Consider the following 24899-nt stretch of genomic DNA (forward strand, 5'->3'; position numbering starts at 1 on the left):
TATAGTTTATTGGCAGAACACTGATTTTAAGTGATTTTGAGAGCTCTTTTCCAGAGATCCCTGCTCCAAGACCTGATGAATTTGTACATAATAATGCTATTAGATTTTTACAAATTGCTATTTCATAGTCTGGTTGATGTTATTGACTGAACACATTTATTTTATCAATACACCTTTCAGTAAATACCAGAGTAGCTGACAATCTTAGACATGTTAATCTACGGTGTTTTCCCATTAAGGTATTAGAAATGATTGGCATCATGTGACAATCCAATTAAAAACAAGTCATGTTCCTATAGCTGTTGTAGGTAGACCGAAAAGAAAAAATGTAAGTCATTGCCTAAAATCTTCAATTAAATTTTTGGCATTAGAGGAGAAACTTAATTAACTTTTGCCTTCAAGAAGTTTAATTTTTGTCAGCCCCTGGTGAGCTCAGAAGTGTTTGGGGAAAAGACTGATAGAGTATTTCCAGAATAAATAAAGGAAGAAGTCTTTCTTGCAAATTCTCAACAGAATCAACTGACTATAAAATAAGGGGTGGAGACACTTCAAGGAGAGGAAATATCAGCTTGGAAGCAGATGATTCACTCGCCAAACGAAAAAGACTTTTACTGATTGCTTGTGAAGCAAGATACCGTGCTCATCAGTTACCTCCGGGTGATGAACAAAAAGAAATGACCGGCCACTCTTTTCTTTGAAGCCAGAAGAGGGAAAAGCTCAGAGGGTGCTTTTCCAGACCTTCCTCACTACCCAGCTTGGTTTGAGGACCAGTGGACTGGCCTGACATCCGGACACCACCACTGACCCCGGTGAGACCATGGTGTGCTCCACGGGGAAGGTTACTCGTCAATAACAAAGCACGAGCCTGTCTTCATTGCAGGGTGGCTTTGAATATTAAATAGGCAAAATCTGTAGAATACTTATCAGGCAGTTCTGATTTTTGGTTCTGCATGCAAGACGTGGAAGTAGCCATACCGTCCTAACAAGTAAGAAAGGAAGCAAACTAAAAAATCAACAATACGGGGCACCTGGGTGCCTCAGCCAGCTGGACGTCTGCCTTTGGCTCAGGTCATGATCCTGGGGTCCTGAGATCGAGCCCTGCACTGGGCTCCCTGCTCAGTGGGGAGCCTGCTCTCCTTTCTCTGCCTGCCTGCCACTCCCCCTGCTTGTGCTCTGTCACGCGTTCTCTCTCTCTCTCTCTCTCTCTCTCTCTCTCGCCCTCACTCTATCTCAAATAAATAAGTAAATAAAATCTTTTTTAAAAAATCAACAACTCTTCTTAGATCTGTAAAAGAAGTAAGGTCACAGGGCCACCCACTGTCCCTCCCAAACTGGAGAGACTGACAGGTGAATACAGAGAACCACAACTTCCTAGAGCTGGAACTCACGGCTGACGGCTCCAGGGAACCAGTGCTGGGCAGGAAAACTAGAGCTGCAACAGAAGAGCTGCTGGAGGCTCAGTGTGGACGAGCTGGAAAGACAGAGACTCTGGGGGACCCAGTCACTTCTGTGAGTGTTACTGACTGGAGCTCTAACAGGTTCTTACGGTAAGTATCAGAGAAAAACTCCCTCAGGCTTCTCACAGGGGGAGAAGTAAAGGAACCACACTCAAACATGCCAGAGTCCTCTGTTCTTCCTGACAAGGTCGGCCTGCAAGAGAAACTATTTAACCAGAGCTTAACCTGCTGGGGTCTTGTGAGAGCTTGTCTGACCTGGGGGAAGGGAAACACCCAACACCAGCCCCCTGCATCCGTCCCGCTCCACCTGAAGGGTGGAAAAACCGAGAAGCACTTGTGAAGTTCAAGGTCCAGAGACACGAGCTCACTGAAAGACTGAGACTTAATCATAGGTGCATACAGTGCTTCCCCTCTCCCCACGCCTCACCACCACATCACTAAAAGCCTATTTATGACAGTTTCTTTTACCCAGTACATCATGTCCAGCTAACAAGAAAAAATTGAGGCATATCAGAAGATAAGACAATTTGAAGACACAGAACAAGCATGGGAACCAGACAAGGCAGGGATGTTGGAATTATCTGACAAATTTAAAACAACCATGATTAATATACTAAGGACTCTAATAGATAAAGTAGACAGCATGCAAGAACAGATAGGCAATGTAAGCAGAGAGATGGAAATCCTAAGAAAGAACCAAAATGAAATCCTAGAGATTAAAACACTTTAATAAAAATGGAGAACTCTTTTGATGGACTTAGTAGTAGACTGAACACAGCTGAGGAAAGAATCTCTGAGCTTTAGGATATATCAACAGAATCCTCAAAACCAATAAACACAAAGAATAAATCCTGGGGCTGGGGAAGGGGAAGGGCGTGTGTCTGCAGGGAGAACAGAATATCCAAAAATGTGGGACAACAAATGGTGCAAAATACACATAATGGAAATACCAGAAGGAGAAGAAAGAGAGAAAAGAATAAAAGAAATATCTGAAGCAAGAATGACAGAGAATTTTCCCAAAATTGATGTCAGATACCAAACCACAGATTCAGGAAGCTTAAAGAACACCAAGTATGACAAACGCAAAAAACAAATCCAAAAAAACAAAAACCCTATGCCTAGGTATACCATATTCAAACTACAGAAAAACAAATGTAAAGAAAAAGCTCTGAAAGAAACCAAAGCAAAAACAAAAAAAACAAAACAAACAAAAAAACCCACACACATTAGGTATACAGGAACAAGGATAAGAACCACATCTGACTTCTCCTCAGAAACCATGCAAGTAAGAAGAGAGTCTAGTATTTAAAGTACTGAGAGGGAAAAAAACCACCAACCTCAAATTCTGTATCCTGTGAAATTATTCTTCAAAAGTGAAGGACAAATAAAAACTCAGGCAAACAAAAACTTAGGGAATTATAGCCAGTAGACCTGCTTTTCAAGAAATGTTACAAGAGGGGTGCCGGACTGGCTCAGTCAGGTAAGCGTCTGACTCTTGATTTTGGCTCAGGTCATGATCTCAGGGTCGTGATCTCAGAGTCATGACATCGAGCCACGCATTGGGCTCTGCACTGGATGTGAAGCCTGCTTAAGATTCTCTCTTCTCCCTCTCCCTCTGCTCCCCCTCTCCCAGTCTCTCTCTCTTAAAAAAAAAAAATGTTGAAAAAGGTTCTTTCGAGAAAAGAGAACTATATACATCAGAAACTTGAGTCTACCTAAAGAAAGGAAGAGCACTGAAGAATGAATAAGTGAAGGTAAAATATAAACTTTTATTTTTCTTCCTCTTAATTGATCTAACAGATAACTGTTCAAAATAATAATACCAACAATAGGTTCAACTGTGTATTTTTATAACACTAATGGTACAGTTATATATGAAAGTGGACACAGATTAGTTGTACATGTATATTGTTATGAGGGAATATATTCTAGGAAACCACTAAAAAGATTTTTTAAAGTATACTAGATATGCTAAAAAAGGAGAGAAAATGGAATTATAAAATGCTCAGTTAAAACCACAAGAGGCAGAAAAAGTGTGGAAGACAACAATAGGAACAAAGAACAAGGACAACAAATAAAAAACAGTAACAAATCTGATAGATTTTAACCTGACTATATCAACAATCACTTTGAATGTCATTTTTCTGCATGCACTAATTAAAAGACAAAGATTGTCAATGTAGATCAAAAAACACTTATATAAAGACACATACATATTAAAAATGAAGGGATGGATAAAGATATACCATACTAACACTAATCAATGGGGCGCCTGGGTGGCTCAGTCGGTTAAGTGCCTTTGGCTCGGGTCATGATCCCAGGGTCCTGGGATGGAGCCCCATATTGGGCTCTCTACTCAGTGGAGAGCCTGCTTCTCCTTCTCCCTCCGCCTGCCACTCGCCCTGCTTGTGCATGCTTGCTCACTCTCTCTCTGTCAAATAAATAAATAAAATCTTAAAAAAAAAAAAAAAGCAGGAGTGGCTGTATTAATTTCAAACAGAGCAGACTTCAAAGCAAGGAAAATCATCAGAGAGGTAAAGAGGGGCATTACACAATAAATGGATCCGATCTTCAAGAAGACATCACGATCCTGAACGTGTGTGTGCCTAACAACAGAGTGTCAAAATACACGAGACAAAACTGATAGAACTACAAGAAGAACAGATGAATCCACTACTGCAGATGAAGACTTCAACAACCCTCTCTCAGAAATGGACAGCAGGCAGAAAATCAGGAAGGACACAGTTGAACTCAACACCACCACCAGTCAACTGGACATAATGGACACCCACAGACTATGTCACCCAACAACAGCAAAACACACATTCTTCTCAAGTTCACATGGAACTTTCACCAACGTAGACCACTTTCAGGGCCATAAAAAGCTTCTCACAGTGGCTGTAGGTGTGAAAGGAATGGTTGTTGTCAATGTTATTATTTTTAGTATAGGATGTGGAAATAAAACATTTAAACAAATAATTCTGTGGAACTACATTCTGGAACACTGGAAGATAAGCAGATTGAGACCAGAGAGAAGGACAGCCTCTCCTGCTACCACACACATGACAAGTAGCTCACACACAGCTGTTAAATGAGGGAACGGTATCTGTGCAATGAGCAAATGCTGGTGGCTCACTGGTGAGTTTACCTAGGCCAGGGGGACAGGACAGAAAGATCCTCCAGCAGCAAAGGAAAAAGTGCTAAGTTTGGCAGCTACACAGGCTGGAGCCCTTTCAGCTCAATTTTAAGAAAATTTAAAGTGCATGCCTGTGACAAGGGTTCCCCCACCCCCACCACCAGCCTTTAGCGCTCCCTGCTGGCGACAGGTGCACTCAGGACTGTTTCTATCAGCATCATCTCAGTGCCCACAGCCCAGCATCTGGCCTCTGTCGGTTTTGCACATTTTAATATTTCCTGAGGCCTTCTCTAGCTATCCCCACCCCTTCTAAGTTCTCTCTCAAGGTGGCCATTCTTGTTTTCATAAGGGCTGTGGTTAGAGTCCGCATAGGTTTTGAGTGGCCTGCCCCTAATCTTAATTTCTTCATAAACCTGGTTATGTTTAATGCACAGGTTTGCAAAAATGCATTTTTCCATAAATGTATACATTATTTTATAGTAGAGTCTACCACTAATTTCCAGCAGAAGGATTTTCATTACATAAACAGCACCAGTTGCAAGAAAAGGCTGATTATCAAACATTTCTTTCTTAAGGAAACAACTGTCAGTAAATACCAAATACCAGGTTTGCACTCAGATCAATTCAGGGCTACTGCCAGGGAGAGTTATCCACTCTACTCCCTAGAACCTTACGAGCTGCCAGTGAAGAGTTGTCGTGCCGGATAAAAGAGTGATACAAGCATTTTATGCTGTGACAATTGTGTGGTACACGTGACTAGTGCTCTGGGCAAAGGAAAAAAAAAAGGGTGCTCTCTGGGCTACACGGCTAGGGACATCTTCAGAATAAAAATGCACTCTCCCAAGATCTTTCATTCAACCCAATTACTCTTTGAGCACCTACTATGCACCAGGCTCTGTGCCAAGGAAATGGACATGAACAAATCAAATACTGGCCATCGCACTCATGGAGTCGGCAAGGAAGGCAAACCTTACGTAAGTACAAGAAATATTTAACTGCTGTTTTGTTAAAGGCTCAAAGAAAAAAAAAAAAAGAAACCAAAGTCAGAGGAAATTTAGAAGGATGAAAAGAGAGGTCATTCCTAGCTTAGGGATTGAGTTTCACAGTTTTCCTGGTACCTCAACTGTCGTGACGACATGGGCATGTGGCTCCTCTCCTCATGCCCTTTGGTCATGCAATAGCCAGGGAGCCCTTGGGCACCTCCAAGATGGCCACCGCAGCACTCCCAACATTCTGCATCAGTTCGTCCTGCTATTTACAAACTCTTTTATGAAGAGTCCTCCTTACCAAGGAGAGTTGAAACCATAGTCTTCCTTCTTATTACATTGTACATATTAATAACTAATTGTCCTGATATCCCATCAATACATCTGCTCTTACTGTTACCCAGAGCTGCCTCTTCATTCCAAATGGCAAAAATGCTGCCTTGTACGTGGGTCCCCATACTTGGACTTTGAAAAGACTGGAGAAATCTCACCCACCCAGCCAACTCTGTGCAACTTAATTAGGAAAGAGCCCTGGACGTCTGGGCTAAAGGAACCTAATGATTTACGGCGGGGGGGGGGGCAGTATCTTTTCATTCACATCCATCTCTCGCCTCCTTTCCATGCAGTAACTGGGCTTCTGTGCTTCCAGAATCGAGATAAATTTGTATAGATGGGCAGAAAAAAAAGGAAGCGTCTGGAAGACAGCTTCTCTTTCATTATTTTATGAAAGCCTGAGTCTTTATTGAGATTGAGGTAGGCGGTTCAGAGGGGATGATCAGATGCATTCCAAAGGCAACTGGAGAGAAGTTAATGATTTTTCAGGGAAAGAAAGGCAACAAAGAAGAAATGAGGTGGCCCTGAGTGGGCCAAAGTGGTAGAGGGTGGCTGGGTTTCCAACCACAGCTAGCTTTCTTGAGTATCTTGAGAGGCAATTAAAGGGAAGGGTACCTCAGAAATCCAGGATTTAGGCAAAATTTTTCCTACCCCAAGCATACCTCAGACTTAGCAGGAACCCTGGGAGCCAGACATACTTGCATCTGGCTTGGACTCCAAGCATCAGAGAGACATCTGGAGCACCAGTTTCATGTGAGACCTACCCTTTCTCCATAAAGACTTTTGCATTGTTCTGGAAGAGGGTGGGAAAAGAATGCTGATAACACGTGAGGCTGAATTTTGTACCAGCCCAGTGGAATGGGGGCTTGGAGTCAGATGTGATTTGATTTCAGGTAAGTCAAGTCTTATGACAGGTATTTATTTTATGCATGCCTTTGGAGCCTACAATGCATACCCATGGTACTTCATCTTGTTTTCTACTCTTTACTCTGTACAGCTAAATAATTAATTGCCTTGATAGCCTATCAATATGTCTTTCTTTAATTGTTAAGTGGGTGTTAATAATTCAAAAATCTACTGGTGACCTCCCAACACTCCTGTGATTTTTGCAGGCCTCAGAGCTCTTTGAAGAAGGTCTGTCACTCTGGAATCCAGAGTCAGCTAAAAGCTTTCTGGTTTTGTCCTCTGTCTAGAAGGCATCCTGCTTGCCAATAAGGTCTTGGGGTTAAATGGAAGATAAGAGTTCAAGGATTTTGAAGCTCTGATTCAATTATAGTAAATGAGGGTGAGAGAATCAGATATATCACTCTTGAGTGCATTCACCCCGACCTCGAGGACATCTTTTTTTTTTTTTTTTAATAAACTGGAGACCTCTGCCATGGGAGAAATCCCGTTCCTGGGATGTCGGGTTGCGCTAAACCCTTTTACTCAATTTAACCCCCATCTCAAGCAGAACTAGGTAAGAATGAATGGGTAATGTAGTTAACTATAGGCTTCCAGTAGATTCGGGGCCCTTTCCTTCTCCCATTGTTCCCCACCCCTGCCCCAGATGCTCTGCTTTTAAGGCAGCCTGGTGCAGCCTAGTTGGAAGCTGAGCAGCGCCTCCTGCTGGATTTCCTAACCCTCGGGTGGTCTCCTGTAGAACTCAAGAACTTCTAGAACCTTCAGTTCAGCTTCTTCTGAAAGAAGTCATTCTGGCTACCAGGTCTAAATGATGCAGTTTTAAAGATGAAAAGTATCTGAGAACATAATCCAATAAACTTCCCCCTCACAAATAAAGAAATTAAGGAGAAATCTTGTCTAAGACCAATCAGAATGGTTAAGGAAGAAACTGGGGCGTGAGGCGGGGCCCCAATCTGGTGCTCTTTCCCCATCACTGTCTCTTCGATTTGTCACAAATACTTCTCCTTTACTTCTACCCTGCTCTCTGATTCTCAGAGGTTTGCTTTTTTTTGCTTGAATCTAATTTTCTCTGTGGCATTTTGGGAACCCTCCAGTAATTGCGCATCAGCAGGAAGATTATTTTAAGCTGAAAAAATCTTGCTATTCTGCAAGCTCTGAATATCATTAATTTCCATATGTTCTGAGAGTTATTAAATGTTTTTCATGTGTTTTTATCCCTGACATCATTTCCTTCTTGTGTTCTCTGCTGACGGGGGCAGTACCACCTCTCCAGGTAGAATGTTCTGTTGCTTTAGTGCTCTTCTGTTCTTAAATGATATTTGACATTTGACATCTGGGTTCTCTGTGCTGCATAAATGGCTCTGAGCCAGACTCAATTTGCTGCTTTCATCAAACTATTTGTCAGCCTTTGAAGTTGGGACATGCAGTATTACTCATTTGTGATGTCACTGCACTAGGCAGAATTTGAGAAATCAAATACTCTAAATATTCATGATGAAGAACATTTTTGGTCAGATACCAAAAATGTCCAAAATTGGTTGTGGCAGTGACTGCTGAAATGAAACGATACCTAATTCTGAGGGTCCATCCACAAGCTTGGTTCTCTTCTCCCACAAGATGGGAGCACGGGCACCCGCGTTGGCAGGCAGCAGCAGTGATCTCTCGGGTAACAGAATGTCTTGCTCTTACCAGAATGCAAAAGATGATAAGCAGGCCTGCAATTTTCCCTGCAATAATCATAGACTTTAGGGACAGAGGTAAGCACTTAAGGGATCACCAATTCTTATTATGAAGACCTCTGAGGGTGAACCAAGAGAGAATCTCTCTTTGAAATCACTACCTCAAAGATAAATCTGTACTCTCATGTTCACTGCAGCGTTATTCACAATAGCTGAGACACAGAAACAACCTAAGAGCCCATCAACAGATGAGTGGACAAAATGTGGTATACATATTCGAAGAAGTATCATTCAGCCCTAAAAAAGAAGGAAATCTTGCCATTTGCAACAACAAGGACGGATTTGAGGACATCGTGCTGAGTGAAGTAAGTCAGACAGAGAAAGACAAATGCCGTATGATTTCACTTATATGTGGCATTTAAAAATGCCAAAGTGACAGAAGCAGTGAGTTGAGCGGGTGGTCACCAATGGCTGGGGAGTGGGAGAAATGGGGAGATGTCAGTCAAAGGGGACAAACTTCCAGTTATAAAATAAACAAGTTCAGTATAATAACTGTAGTTAACAAAACAAATTATATGCTTGAAAGTTGCTGAGAGGGTGGATCTTAAATATTTTCACCACCACCAAAAAAAAGGAAATTATATGAGGTGATGGAGATGTTAACTAACCTTATTGTAGTAACCATGTCACAATACATAAGTGCATCAAATAAGCACATCACACACCTTAAATTTACGCAATGTTATTTGGCAATTCCATCTCTAAAAAGCTGGGTGGGAAAAACAAAAAAAAGGGGGAAAAAAGAAAGATAAACTTCCTTTGGAGAAAAAAATAAAAGAATTCTTAGTGAAGACTGTACCATGTAACCAAGTAACTATGTAACCGGGGAAAGATCCCTTGCAGGGAAAGCATGTGGGATGTAAGTCACCTTGGCGGAAGACAAAGCGGGCCAAGGGTCATGTTCCTGCCAAAGAGCTCAGGTCCATGTTTCTGGCATGAATAAGACGCAGCTCAGAGGAAGCAAAACTGAAAAGCTAGAAAGTATCCTCATTCTCCTGTAGGAACCAATCACCTTTTTTCATTCAATGACAAACACACATTAAGAATATTGCTACACCTGGGGTGCCTGGGTGGCACAGCGGTTAAGTGTCTGTCTTCGGCTCAGGGCGTGATCCCGACGTTATGGGATCGAGCCCCACGTCAGGCTCCTCTGCTATGAGCCTGCTTCTTCCTCTCCCTCTCCCCCTGCTTGTGTTCCCTCTCTCGCTGGCTGTCTCTATCTCTGTCGAATAAATAAATTAAAAAAAAAAAAAGAAAAGAATATTGCTACACCTTAAAGACTATCACCATTACAAGTGTTCCTATACAACACTATATGTGAATTATACTTCAAGAAAGAGAGAGAGAAAAGCGTTCATTAGTGAGTCCTTGCCCATATACAAGGATCCAGGTAATAAATTTCAATTAAGAGCTAGTGCTTTGAGAAAACTCACCTCCTGGTGAATTAGTATGTATCCTTTTCTCATCAGATAATTAAAGTTAAGTCCCTCACTACATTTTAAAATTTCAACTGCCTAGGAACCCACTACTAAAATTAGTGCTATAATAATAATAGCTATTATTAGCCTACATTTATCATTTCATATATTATATAAGTTTTCATTTTTTTTATCCACAGTGTAAGAGCCTAATTACTTTTCTTTCTTTTATTGTAAGTCATCTCAAAGATACTTTAGAAGTAGGTAGGGTCGAAATAATGAATGCATTAAAAAATAATAATGACCGTCTAGGGAAACACAATGACCCCAGCCTGCTTCCCAGCTCTGATGTTCACGCAGGCCACAATCAGCTTCTACACACCAGGGCCCATGAAATAAAGCAACCTCACAAGGCTAGCTGGGTGACTGCTGTAGGAATCCTGCCCAGAAGCAAGGGAAGTGAACGAGAAGGAAGGGAGATGGAGACACAGATTTCCACCCAAGCCAATGCGGTTGTTGAAGCAGAAAGGAACAGCCAGGGTTGGACATGAGCCACCTCATCTGCATAGAAGGACTTCAGATTCACCAATTTTAGAAACATTTAAAGAGCTGAAGTTGAAGAGTCTGGGTGTATCACGCGGCCCACAGTGTGGAAGATGTCCAACAGAGTGATGTTCACAGATGCAGTAGGGAAAGACAGGACGCTTGCCTGTACTTCAAGTGCATTCCTATCAGACATGATTTCTGCCTGGAATGATCTGAAATTTTTAGAGCCTTGATTCTTTCCTTTATCCCTTTTCCTTCCTTCCTTCCTTCCTTCCTTCCTTCCTTCTATCCACCCTTTCTTCCTTCCTTCTTCCTTTCTTTTCCCCCTTCTTGTCTTCCTTCCTTCCTTCATTCCTCCTTCCCTTCCTCCCTCCCTTCCTTCCCTGTCCCCTCTCTGTCTTTCCTGGAACAGAGCCAAATATCAGTGGGAAGAAGCTGTGGGTGGTCTATATGAGAATCTAGCAGTTATGCAGAATTCCAGACAGGCTGGCCAGCTTATTATTCCAGCATCAGGCACAAAGTCAGTGCTCAATAGGGTATGTGGAATTGAATGGAGTCTTTTCCAAAAGACCATAGAGATGATTGAACCCAAATAACAATGAAATACACAAAACATTTAACAGTGTACCCATTCATTTGAAAATGTCAACAAAATGGGGGGGAGGGGGGAGGTAAGAATAAACTTTCCATATCTAGGCCATTCAGATGGGAGTGCTGTATAAATGTTCACTCATTAAGATGACCTTTGATTAGAAGGGTGAAAATCAAATACAACATTAAATTCAGTTAACAAAGAGGATCTCTTTTACAAGCATAGATCAAATGCATTGCTTCATGTGAATTCAAATTTGCGTATATTTCAGGTTGACCAGTATAAGGTGGCATATGTGGTAGACCCAGAAAACAATGGCATCCTTCAGACTAAAAGTGTGAAATCCAATGACCTGGGTATGGTGTTTATGTCCCTTGAAAGACACCCTTTGAATGGTTCCATCATCCTTTAAACAAGTTATCTCCCCCCAACCCCTTTGTGCTCTGTACAGTCAGTAACATAGATGCCATTACTTTTTAGGAAGAGGACTGCCTCCACTATTAGTCTCCCAAGCTACAAATGTGATTTAAAACCTCTCAACCAGCACTTTATCCATGGCAAGATGCATTGCCTATCCCCTGAGAAGTCATGAGTGCAGTCTCCCTTTAAGGGCACTTAAAGTGGACTGAAATTGAATAATCCTTGCAATTTACAAGGGCTATTTCCCTCTGGTATAGAATAAAGTTGGAGATGCAGAGAGGTCCGAGAATCAGAGCAAGCCAAAGGAGATGGGGTTTGGAGAAGGGCCCACCATCGTTTCCACTCCTTATAACCACCCACCTTCAAGCCACAAATGAAAGGAAAGTATCTGTGCCCACAGATAATTTGAATGATTTCTCTGAATGTGAGTCATTTAGATGAAACATATGGAAACTCACTTTGGCAAAAATGAACGAGGGGAGGTAACGGGGAGCGGGAGGAAGAAAATCATCCATTTGACTCGATTACATCAAAAGCAAGGTTTTCTCAGGATGCCTCTTCAACATAACTTATATCCTCAATGAATTATTCCACATTTATAAAAACAGCTTATGCTCCATATAAAGACTTTAAAAATTGTTATGCTTCTTTTCATTTGGATTCAAAGGAGACAGAAGGAAATATCTAGGCCTTAAACGTGATTATGGGTCTATAATTTGGAGTACTGAATTTTTTCACCGGGCTGGCTACTCTAATCAAATTAATAGGCATCCACCCAATCCCCACGTCCTCCACTTCTTTGGTCCATCCTGAGTTACACAAGCTGTGCTCTTAAGGACTTCGCCATCTGACCTATTTGCTGGACTGGAGAGAATTGTATCAACATGGAAACTAGTCATGATGATGACTACTGGCCCAAATGCTGTGGCATGGATGAAGTCATTCACATCCTCAATATGACACCATCAAAATGCATGTGAGGGAGGAGTTACTTGTACACAGTACAGATTAGGATGCTGTGCCAGTAAAATTTTGTAAGTCTGGGCCATCCTTACTTTGAAGAGCACACAGTTTCAACACTGATAACATTACAGGTCTAAGTTAGAAGCATGGCACCAAAGCATTTTAGCGCCTATCAAGGAAGGGGTTACGGCACATTTGAGGTAGGGTGTGTGGCAAATGCTATCAGTGCCCCTCCTATGGCCCTTAAACCCTACCTTCTCTGTGTGTTAGATGACTTCCACCAACAATTATTGGAATCTCTGGGCTCGAAGAGTTTTCCAGAGCCACAGAAGACCGCTCAGCTCATGTGTGCTGGGGAATTTAGCTCATCTAAGAAACCGTCCTCAACCAATGACCAATGAATGGCAGGTGGAGGATAAATACCTCAGCTCCCTCATCTCTCAAGCTGAGGCTTGTGTTTTCTCTTATTTCCCAGAGCTTCCCTTACAATGTTAAGCTCAAGTTGCTCACCTTGATGACTAGTTTACTAATTTACTCCTTATTTACTGCCTTCCCATCCCTAGATCAATCTCCATTTCCCTGCCAATGTTTCCTGCACCTCCTGAAGAGATGCTTTGACCTTGAATGTTTGCCCGAGGTCAGCTTCTGGAGTGAACCCAAACGAGGATAGAGTGAATCCATCCTTTAGATGTGCTCAGGAAATGTATCAGTGACAGCACAGAGGAAAACAGGGATCTCTTTTATAATCCAACTTGAGAGGATTCATGGATATGCTCGTGGGACAGACACTGTTGGTCACCTACCTGAGAGCAATGGTTCCTCCCTCCATAGTCAACAGAAACCAATGTGGTTTGACTAAAACAAGCTCAGAGAAGCTAAGCCCCTTCCTCGGCCCCTGAGGAAGAGTCAAGCTCAGTGGAGGTCAAGCATGACCATCCCATTCCTGTTTGCTGCTGATCTTTGGGGGAGGACAGCTGACTGAGTGTCAGCTCATGAGACATAAGAAGGAATACACTGAGGAACTCCTTTACCTGCTATAAACAGAGAGCTGGGAAAGTAAAAGTGTTCTTCATATTTTCTCTCTCTCTCTCTCTTTTTCTTTTTTTTTTTTTTTTGCCTTCACCTTCCTTCCTGTTTGGAGCACCTTCCTGTTTGTGATGCATGGAGTAAGTGTAGTCATTTTAAATCCATGGGAGAAATGTTTTTGTGTTGCTAAACCAACCTCAGAACACCTACCTCCAGATTTCATTTATGTAAAATAAGTGTTAGCCAAGATTTCTGTTACCTACACCCAATTTATTATTTTTTTAATAATAATTTTTTATTATGTTATGTTAGTCACCATACAGTACATCCCTAGTTTTTGATGCAATGTTCCATGATTCATTACTTGCATATAACACCCAGCGCTCCATGCAATACGTGCCCTCCTTAATACCCATCACTGTCCTATCCCAGTCCCCCACCCCCCTTCCCTCTGAAGCCCTCAGTTTGTTTCCCAATTTATCCTGATGGAAACAGAAGCAATTGTAGGAGCCAGCTTAATGAAATGGAATGGTTTGCAGGCAACAAGACTCAAATATGGCAGTGGAAAAAGAAAGAGAAAGTCCCATATTTCCTGTGTATCATTTCAGAGTTCACTCAAAATTTTAAAATGAGAGAGTCTGGTGTTAATAATCCATTTCTCTCCCAGGATACTCCTCTTTCACGCAGTGTCAAACTGCTTACCACAACTCGGGGCCTTTGGCTTGCTTCTGCCTCTGCCTGAACTGCTCTCCCCACAGGTCCTCATGGCACCCTCTCCAGCCTCCTTCACTCTCCGCTCAACTGTCACTCCCACAGTGACAATCCCCCATGTAATGGCGCCACCCTGGCCCTCATCATCTCCTCTCAAGAAAAGGATGGATGGGGAAGAATGTGATTTGCTCCGTGAAGCAAGAAGGTTATTACCATCCTTATAATTGGTGCATTAAAGTTTATGATGTGGTCCAGAGTGACCACATTATTAAGAGCTAATGCTAAGGATTCATGCACCATCAAAGAAGCTGGCTGGCTGATGCAAGGTCAGGAAGCCCATTCCCTGCCATTTTCAAGCATGACTACACTGAATTTGGGAGTCCTTAATTTAAAGTTTCCTACCTACAATAACCCAGTAATTAATATTACAAAATCATCCTTTTGGCTGATCAAATTTCTTGGCTAAAGCTTTTCTGCTTTCCTTTTGTTTTGAGGAGATGGGGGGGGGAATGGGATATATGCCTTAATTGCCATATTTTAAAACTGTTATCAAGTTACCTTTTCCCCTCAGGAGGAAGAAGAGGAGAAGGAAGACTAGCTCTGGGCCAGTATATCTCTCTCCTAGAAGTCTCTACTTGGATGACACAGCACTAGCATGACTGTATGCTAGTCCCAAAAGCTATTCACATGCCCCTGTTCCTTAGCCTTCCTCTCCCTGTAGAGGCCAGAAAGCTAAAATACTATATTTTCAAAGCTCCATTTAGCTAAGGGTGGCCACAAAACTTAATTCAGGCCAATATGATGTAGGCCAAATTCCTAGGTAAAGATCCCTTGCAAAATAAAAAGGAAAATCTTTGCTAGAATAAACCCCTTCATCTCGTGGCCCTCCATGAAATTTTCTACTTGGAATGCAGGTAAAAGGGCAGGGTCACAGCCGCCATCTTGAACCATAATGAAGTAAGCAAAAGGCAAAAGGGCTACCCTGCCAAGGTAGGTAGTAGACCAGCAAGCTGAAAAGAGCTTTAGTATCCTGAATTGTTGAGCTGCCTCACAAGGCTCACTCTGCATAGGCTCAAACCTCCTGGTCTTGTGACTCACACACACCCCTAACTGTTTCAGCCACTCCAAGAGAGCTTTCTATTCCATGCAGCTGATCATTAATAAAAGACAGAGACTGACCTCAATGAAATGCCCTCTCACCTGGCCCTTCTTCCAATGTCCTTATCGCAGTAAATGATTGGCCATCCTTCCGAGCATATAGGTCAAAAATCTAGGTCCCTCCCTCAGGCTTGTATCCAATCCATCACTGTCTGCATGTCCCACCCCTAGTCACCATCCTAACTGCTAGTTCCAGATACCACTGTCCCTCCACAGAGTGACTGTTTTAGCCTCCTTACCTCTCCGTCCATGTGAAGGTCTCACATTTCCTTTTCAAAATATAAATCTAATCTCACACACACACACACACACACACACACACACACACACACTCCTGCTTAAAAGCCTTCAATGGCTTGCCATATGTCCTGTGATCATGATATAAATATTTAACATGGCCTAAAAGGCCCTTTGGGGTTTATCCCCAGCCCATCTCTCCAGCCCCAGCCTGTGCCAGCCTTCCTCCGAGTTTGGCCTCCTGACCTTCATTTCTAAGAAAAGGCCCTATGCCCTGCCTCCACAAGGTCTTTGCATAGACTCTTTCCTCTGGATGGAAAACTCTTTTCTGCCCTATCCTTTGCTATTTGACTCTTGGAAAATTCTTCTTCATTCAGAACACAGTCCTGGGTTCTCAACCTCAGAGAACTCTTCCCTGACCTAGCTCAGGGATCCTTTGTTTAACATTGCCACTGACCACCTTCCCTTTTTTAGACTCTCTAGTTGTAACGATGGGTCCTTAGTGGAATTAGTCGTTTAATGGTAAGTCCTTGAGAACAGGATCTCTGTCTGATTTTCTGTTCTGTCTTTGCATAGCATTCTCATCATGCCTCACATGATGCTTAGCACACAGTAGGTGCTCCATGAAAACTGGTTGAACAAGGATTGAATGGAAGAAAGCCAGATAGCCCATTCAATCAACCATCCCCTAAATAATTGATGATTACCATTATAGTATCTAAACAAAAATGTAACTAAAAAATATGATTGAGATAATATCAAAAAGATACTGGGCTTTACTAGACCATAAATATTTGACGAATCACCAAATTCTGCCATTTCACTAATGGTATCTATGTCAGGTCCCACGTCATCTGATGCATGGATGGACTAGGTTAGGCAGTGGTGTGGGGTGGGCACAGGATCTGGTCAGTTGAGGCCACGCTATGATAATGGTGGCCCTGACAAGGCCCTAATCCAGATTCACAGGTTGTGTTGCCAATATGTTCTATTGAACTGTGGGAAAGGCCTTTCTCCTTTACTCCAGATAACTGTCCATCTGAAGCATCCTTAAACATGGGGTGTGGCTCTCAAGCCACTGACTTAAGAGACTGCATGGGAACTTGCCCTCTTAGTCCAGAACCCCCCTCACCAGACAACTTTAAAAATGGTAAATGGGAAAATTGAAAAGAGGGGGGGAAATTGACAGGAAAGGTGAGAAATTATCTTGATCTAGACGGTCTCCGTTTTTAAAAGATCAAGTTCTTCCTCAAGCCGGAGGTGCTCCTCCTTCCTTAATGGTTCTCTTGGTCATTGGATCGCCAAGATGTATGCGTTCCCACTTCACATCTAATTCATGTGATACAACCAAAGGAAGCAGGGGGTGGGGAGACAGGCTGTGTTTCATGGGAGTAAGAGAATAAACAGGTGACTGGAAGGTGCCTGGAATCTAGGCAGGACCTTTATGTAGCGACCCTATCAGGGTGGTCAGAACAGAATGGAGAAAAACAGGATGAATGGGATGGCATGTAACATCTCCCTCCACCTCCCCTCAAACCCACTGAACTCAATTTTATTCTATTGCTTCTAGGAACAAAATTTTAGAGGTCAGAAGCCATGGATTTAAGTCTCTAATTTGCCACAGATGAGCTTTGTGATGCAGCTTTAATCTCTCTGATTCACGTTTTTTTCATTGGCAAATAGTAGGTGGAACCCAACTGGGAAATAAAGATGGAACCCAACATAGAATTGCGCCCAGAATCAATGATATCATGTATGTGAAAGCCATCTATGCATTGCAAAGCTTATATCCTCACTAGCTAATTCAATTGGACTTCTCATTCCCCAAACCCACTTGACTGTATTTTTTTCAAATTATTTTATTTGTCCATAATTATAATCAAGTTGATTATAAATGTAATAGAGTAGGTATGAATATTGAAAATTTTTGGCTAAAAAATTGCTTCCTATGATTTTCTTTAGCTCCTCTCTTTATTGTACTTAGACAGCCTAGAGGTATGTGTTTATTCACCTCTGATAAAATAAGATAATTTTCCGAAAAGCCACACCTTGAACTTTGGCGAGCTTTTCCGAAACTCCATACCCTCTGTGTTAGCTCCCTCCCTCTTTCACAGGATGCTCCCTCAAGGTCCTTGTAGACCTGTTCTTCCCTCAACCTCTTCAGTGGTATTGTGTGGAACAAGAAGGCATCAGGCCACCCCCAGAAGTAAACTGCAGTTTCTACCCGCAGGCACTAGCTGTTCATGAGACAACCTCCAGGAGCGGTCATACAAAGCTAACTGTGGCTGAGAGAGGTGCATTAGTGGCTCTCTTGGAGCGGGGGATCCAGGCACCTCGTGGGCAAATCTGTGTTTGAGGATCCCAACTCCAGGGAGAGATGGGGCCCCTCCAGTTATCACATGACACCCCACGTGGACACAGACCACAATCCTCACCAACAACAACCAGGTAACTCATGGAGAGCATTGAAAGGGCCCACGTTTTTCCATGAGGTGATTAAAAAAAAACAGAAAAAAAAACACAAAAAACTACCTGTGTCGGGCCCTGACTTACAGTGATGAGGGTGTGTAGGCGAGTGTGAACGCGGGGACATGTGCGCATGTGCACACACGTGTGTGATATATTAGAATGTTTGCAGTTGGTCAAGCAATTTTATTGGCACTAGCTATCTTTTGCAAAGTGTTCATCTTCCCACTTTGGAGAAAGGACAGTACCAAGATTAATTCTTGGAGAGCCCCAGTGGAGAAACCAGGAAGGGTCAATCAAGATGCAGGTACAGCTGTGTTTTGATTACCCAACTGCCACAAGTCACATATGCTGACGCCCAGGATTCTCACTATTTGATCATCTGTATTGATTAAGAAGGCTCCTAATTCAGAGGTGTGGAGGTGGGAGGATCTTTCCTAACCCGGCCATGTCCCACCCCAAAATTAACTATGAGTTTGAGGTTGAGAGATCAAATAATATCTTCCTGCTGGCTCACTCTCTTGGAAAAAGATCCCACAATCCACTTGTAAGAGAACTCCAAAGCATCTGACGTCCACTGGAGCGCTCCAATAATTAAAATACAACACCACCTGGACTTTTCAGCGTGCTAGAGTGGATGTCAAGAAGAACTAACCCAGTCACCTCTCTATGCAGTGAGGAAGCTGAGCCCCAGGGCAAGGTCACATAGTGAGCTAGGAGAAATGCTGAGAGGTAAGCCCAGTCTCATGTTTCCAGACCAGTCCTTTCTCCACTAGACCATGCTGGGTCCACTGAGCTATGGCTGTAAAGGGTCACTCACAGAGAAATACTCAGGCTTTTGATCTCCAGCTTCTGCAGGTTCCCTTCTGAGCCAAATTTCACACTCCATCTCCTTTCTGTCTCAGTCTGCTTGGGCTGCCGCAAAAAAAAAAAAAAAAAATCATAGACTGAGAGGCTTAAGCAACATAAATTTACATGCCTCCAGTTCTGGAGGCTAGAATTCCCAGATCGAGGAGCCAGCAGGGTTGGTGTATGGTGAGGGCTCAGCCACCATCTCAGATGGCTTTTTCTCGTTCATGCATGTGGAGAGACACCTCTCCTCCCTGTTGTTATAAGGCCCCCATAAGGCCCCCAAACCTATGAGATTAGGACGCAACCTTAAGATCTCATTTAACCCTAATTATCTCTTAAGAGCCCTGTCTCCAAATGCAATCACATCGGGGGTTAGGACTTCATTGTATGCATTTTGGGGACACATAATTCAGTCCATAGCACTGTGCATCCTACTATTCAAGAATTTGATTTTATAGGGGCGCCTGGGTGGCACAACGGTTAAGCATCTGCCTTCGGCTCAGGGCGTGATCCCGGCGTTATGGGATCCAGTCCCACATCAGGCTCCTCTGCTATGAGCCTGCTTCTTCCTCTCCCACTCCCCCTGCTTGTGTTCCCTCCCTCGCTGGCTATCTCTATCTCTGTCAAATAAATAAATAAAATCTTTAAAAAAAAAAAAAGAATTTGATTTTATAACCCTTGAATTTCAACTAGGAATTTGAAGAACATCAAATTGTATTAAGAATATCATTTATTGTTTCCAATACAGCCAGAGCAGGACAATTGCTACAACATTTATCCTATAATAGACAAAGTATTTACTTCCCTCAACGCACCCAATCCCATTTTACTATGTCTAAGTAAAGTGAGTCCCGAGCATCTGTTTTGCGTGAATAAGGGAAACAAATAATTCATTATACCATTTCTTAATTTTAATAACATCTAGTTATAATACAGCAAGATTGATGTACTATATACTTGTTTAAGTGGGACTCAACCCACATTGTTTTCACCAGTCACCAGGCAGCCAATTAAATACCAACCAGCCACTGAGCTGTCTGCCAGCACAGAGGCCAGGCAACCTCATTACTGATAAGGTTAATTCAATCAGTTACTTTCACTAAATGCCTGTGAGTCACTCCCAAAATTTAAAACATAAATAAAAAAGGTAAGTGAAAGCACTTCCTAAGTGGGTGGAATTCCTCATGCCTCTCTCTGCCCACCCATCTCCCCTAACCTGGGTCACCTACTTGCCAAACACCTATGTCTACTGACAACCAGGATTTTTTCTTTATGAGACATAAGCATAGGGACCTCAAAACCAGGATCAACAAGATGTGCCCCCTTTTGTCTATTTGCAAATCTGGTATAGCTGCACGTGCGTGTGTGCGATAGGAAGAGTCCTCTGAGTCTACAACTGGAATGTGTTCTCACGTTGGGAAGCTCTGCGAAAGAAAAAGAAAAAGGAAAGAGAAAGTTTAACTCTAAAGTAGGAAACAATCTGTTCTGCAGCTGGTGGCATTCAGAGTCGGGCAACACGGAAGAAGTGCTATTTGTGTGCACAGGTGTCTAGGACTCTGCAATCTGTCCAGCTGGGAGTGCTGGGAATGGAGGCTAAACCGCTGGGTCTCCACCTCCTTCTTCATCCCTCGAGGGAGCTCCTCACAAACGATGGACTCTCTAACCAATGACTGAAATATACGTATTATTCTCAGAGGTCCCAAGGAAAACACAACATGACCGTAATTTCAAGTCTTTGAGAAGCCCCCAACCAGACAGCTGAATGTGCCAGGCAGCATTACATCGATGGCCTTCTTACTTGTTCCAGGCCAGGACGGTCAAGGCCTTCACCCTGACTGTCATGCAATTAAAGGGTGCTGTTCATAGTGAGGCGCAGGCCCAGGTGTGGATGTAACGGTGGAATTTAGTGTGTCTGACTCCATATTGCTTCTACTGCCCTTACCGCGGTGACCTACAGCTTAGAAATGCTTAGCCCTGCTTGTATGTTCATCACTGAAGGAACTTTGCTTAAAGGTAAGATTTGCAAAAACCACTCTTTACCCAAAACCCACCTCTACCAGGGAGGTAAGTATGTACAGGAACAGCAATGCTATGTTGAAGATTTACAGGAATGGCATGACCAGATTCCTGTACCCCAAGATCAACTGATCAAGGACAGAAAAGTTTCAAACGCCTACCTCGGACCACTGTGGACACCTGAATGTCTATAAACATCAGGTACCTCTTGACTCCAACCTCTTACCACCTTCCTCTCTTCCTAACATAAAAGCAGCTCGAAGTTCATGCTGAGGAGAGATGGTTCTTTAGGACAAGAGTCCATCATCTCAGTTTGCGGACTTTCCAAAAAAATCACTTTCCTACCGCAACATCTTGCCCCTTGACTAACTGGCAGGTCATGTGGCCAGTGGAATGAGCTCAGGCTCGGTTATGTGTATAACGATATTCAGCAATATAGACGTAATGCATGCAAATGCATTCACTATAGAAAAGTAACAGTATTGGTCAATAACCATCCTACATCCTACTGGCTGCTTTACAAACTGAAATTAGACTGGAATATTTTGAAGTTGTATCCTGAGATGAGACCTTTCATCAAAATAAACCACAGATTAAAAATAAAGTAAAATGAATTGCAGGTTTAAGATTAAGTGATAAAGGACTAAAAGAAAATACGGACAAGTATTGTATGACCTAAGGATGGGGGTAGCATCTCTAAGTATGATACCAATGACAGAAATCACAACAGTAACAGAGGCAACTGCCTCAAAGATAAAAGCAATCAAACAAATAAAAAAAAAAAAAACAGGAATTGCAATGAAAGTCACTATCATAACATTACATCAACAATACCGAAAGCCAACAACCAATGAAGAAAAACACGTTGATAACATAGGAAACAAAGTATGTGTAATGTACACAGTTATTAAAAGTCAGTAAGAAGCCTGGTACGATTCTGTCTTGCACCAGCAGTCCCTTACCTCCTCTCTCCCACCTCTGCACACACCACCACCCCACCCATGATGTGATGGGGATGGACATGAGCCTCTGAGGCCCCAGAACTATCGTTTTGGTTGTAGATTAAGACTGACATGGATTATTATTTTAAGGCAGATTACAAATAAAATGAGTACCAGTTATCTCTAAGAACAGGTTAAGGGCTGGTGCAAAGGACGAGCTGCACATTGTTGGAGCAGAGACAAGGAATTAGGACGGCAGTCCAATAACACTAGCAACTTTGGAAATGTCTGTACAGGCAACGAATTCCCTTGGACTTTCAAATAACAACACCTGTGGCTTGTGGTTGAGGGGTGATTTGGGCTCATCCATATTAATGGACAGCACTTAATGCTGGAGGAAGACGCAGAATTGGACAATGAAGAGAAGTGAAATTCCTAAGTATATCCGGAGAGCAAGCAGCCCTTGGAAGTGGTGGCAAGGTTCCACACAAACAAGTCAAACTTGCTGTTGAAGAAGATGGAAGAGGAGGAAGAGAAGGAGGAAGAGGAAGAGAGGAAAAAACGCTCCAGTAAAGAAATTGATATGAGATATTCCAGCCAAAAAAGCACACAAATCAAACCAGAATGAAAAACATTCAAAACCATAAACACCAAGATCAAAATGTCAAGAATCATCAACAAAAAAAAAAGGAGAAGAAGAAAAGAAAACAGAGAAAAACTCCTAAAACATCAAAGGGACCTAGTTCTATAGAAGACATTAAAGCAAAAACGCAAGCAAGTATAGAAAAAGGTAGTTGTCTTTCCTAAGGGAAAGCCGAGCTCATCAATCATAGGAAACACAGCTCTTGGATGACTGACCCAGAGGCTGTTCAAGATCTCTGGCAGTGGAGGAAGTCTCCTAAAGAAAACAGCTTAAACGGCTTATTAAAATTTTCCATCTCATTTTATTTCTGTAACAGTTGATCTCTGGCTGTCCTTTTTATAATGCAGAGTGAGAACTTTCCTTACCGTGTCTGATCAATGTGGTCCAGGTTGCACTGCCAATAATGTGTTGTCCCAAAATGCCTGTTTAGCTTTTAAAGGCAGAACTCCACCTTTTGCTTGGTTTTAAATACACGTGAAATGCTTTGACAGAACAAAGTAGTCGTGGTGGTCAAATGGAAATGGTGAAGAGACAAAAATATATGTGTGAAATAAACTTAGTTTTTTAATAAGGTTTAAAAATCAATGAGAAAAAGATGAGCACCTCAACAGAAAAAATAATAGTGGGGGGAGCCTGGGGGTGCAGTTGATTATGTGCTCAAATCTTGGTTTGGGCTTGGGTCACAATCTCAGGGTTGTGGGATCGAGCCTCAAGTTGGCCTCCACACGCAGCAGAGTCGGCTTGAGAGTCTCTCTCTCCCTCTGCCCCTTCCGCCCTTGATCTCTCTCTCTCTCTAAAATAAATAAATAAATAATAAATAAATAAATAAATCTTAAAAAGAAAAAAGAATACACAAAGAACATGACCAGGCAATTTACAAACACAGAAACCCAAATATTTTTTAAATATAATGTCCTTTGTAATCAAAAAAGATGAAATACGCAAAATTTTTCATGTATCAAATTGGCCATTCAAAAATAAAGAAAAATGAAACCCATCTTTGGAAAAAATGTGGGGAATCCGAAAAACCAGGTGGGAATGACAATTGATGCAATTTTTTCCAGGTTGATTAATCTGGCACTAGGAATCAAAATCTTAAAATTTGCATTTCATTTGACATTGGAATTCCAAACTTAACCTAAGGAAATAATTGCGGATAAGCATAAAAATGAAGCTAAAACATCCATCAGGGTGTTGTTTCTAAGAGAGAAATAATATTTGATACATTAACTGAAGAACATACAATGGAAGACAGGACAGTGATTTTAAATTGCACTGGGAAGGTGTTAAGTTTCAAGGCGGGTTTCTGAACGATATGATCCTATACTTCTAAACATACACTATATATGCCTAAATATATAAATAACATATACTCACAGAAAAAGACTAAAAGAAGAGAAGTAAATGTCAGTGGTGGCTATCTATAATGAGATCATAGATGGTATTTATTTTGTTCTTTTTTGCTTTTCCATAGGTCCTAAATTTTCTTCAGATGACATGTAACTTTTTATAACAATAAGAAAACTTGGCTTTTTTTAAGACAGAATTCTAAAGGGGAACCCAACAGTACAACAGACTCATGTTCCCCTCACCAAACTAAATGGCTTTCACTTACTGCTTCCAAAGATCACGCTGCCTCTCTCTCTCTCCCCTCACCTGCATCCAACTCTGTAATAATTTCCTTCACATCACGAAAAAATTATCCAAAACCCCAAGCTCACTCATTCAATTAACGCCCTACCTCTTCCTTACCAATATTCAATTAACATTGAATCACTTTAAGTCTTGCTATTTTAAAACCTTCCCTGGCTAATCTGTTTTTTTAAACGATCAGCCCTTCTTTTTCCTTCTGAGCCTTCAAAAATTTCCAAAGACGAGAGAATGTTTGCAGACAAGTTGCTCTGTTGTTCCTTACGGAGATATTTCCCCAGCCCTCAGTCCCCAGTCCCTAGAGTCTAGTAGGTGTGCAAAGCAAAATGGAACAACTCTGAAGCTTCTAACCTATATTGGGTGGCATGCCAAGGGAAGCAGAGCATGGCAGGCAGGACACGAAAATACCAGACACAGGTCAAGGCGAAAAGCTTTCCAAAAATGCCTCACACCACATGGTTGAGTAGGAGGCACGCTGAGCCCAGGCCGTGCGGGGGGGACTCAGGGCTCGGAGCTCCGTCTGCAGGGGGCAACTCGTGTGATTTTGGACCAGCAGTTCACCTGTTCTGGGCCTCAGTTACATCATTTCCAAAACTATGACATTATTTCTAAGGTGACGACCAAACTGATGGACATTTATGCCCTTTTCTCTAGCAAGTCATTTAATTCTGTAGAATTACAACATCCCCCTTAAAGTAGCTCACTG

General features: G+C 42.2%; 1 pseudogene; it reads left to right on the forward strand.

Annotated features, from left to right (window-relative positions):
• The first annotated feature begins 18392 nt into the window (after nt 1-18392).
• Nucleotides 18393-22863, forward strand: LOC100473860 (annotated as a pseudogene).
• Nucleotides 22864-24899: the final 2036 nt, after the last annotated feature.

The sequence above is a fragment of the Ailuropoda melanoleuca genome, chromosome 17 (genome assembly GCF_002007445.2).
Source record: "Ailuropoda melanoleuca isolate Jingjing chromosome 17, ASM200744v2, whole genome shotgun sequence".
Taxonomy (NCBI): domain Eukaryota; kingdom Metazoa; phylum Chordata; class Mammalia; order Carnivora; family Ursidae; genus Ailuropoda; species Ailuropoda melanoleuca.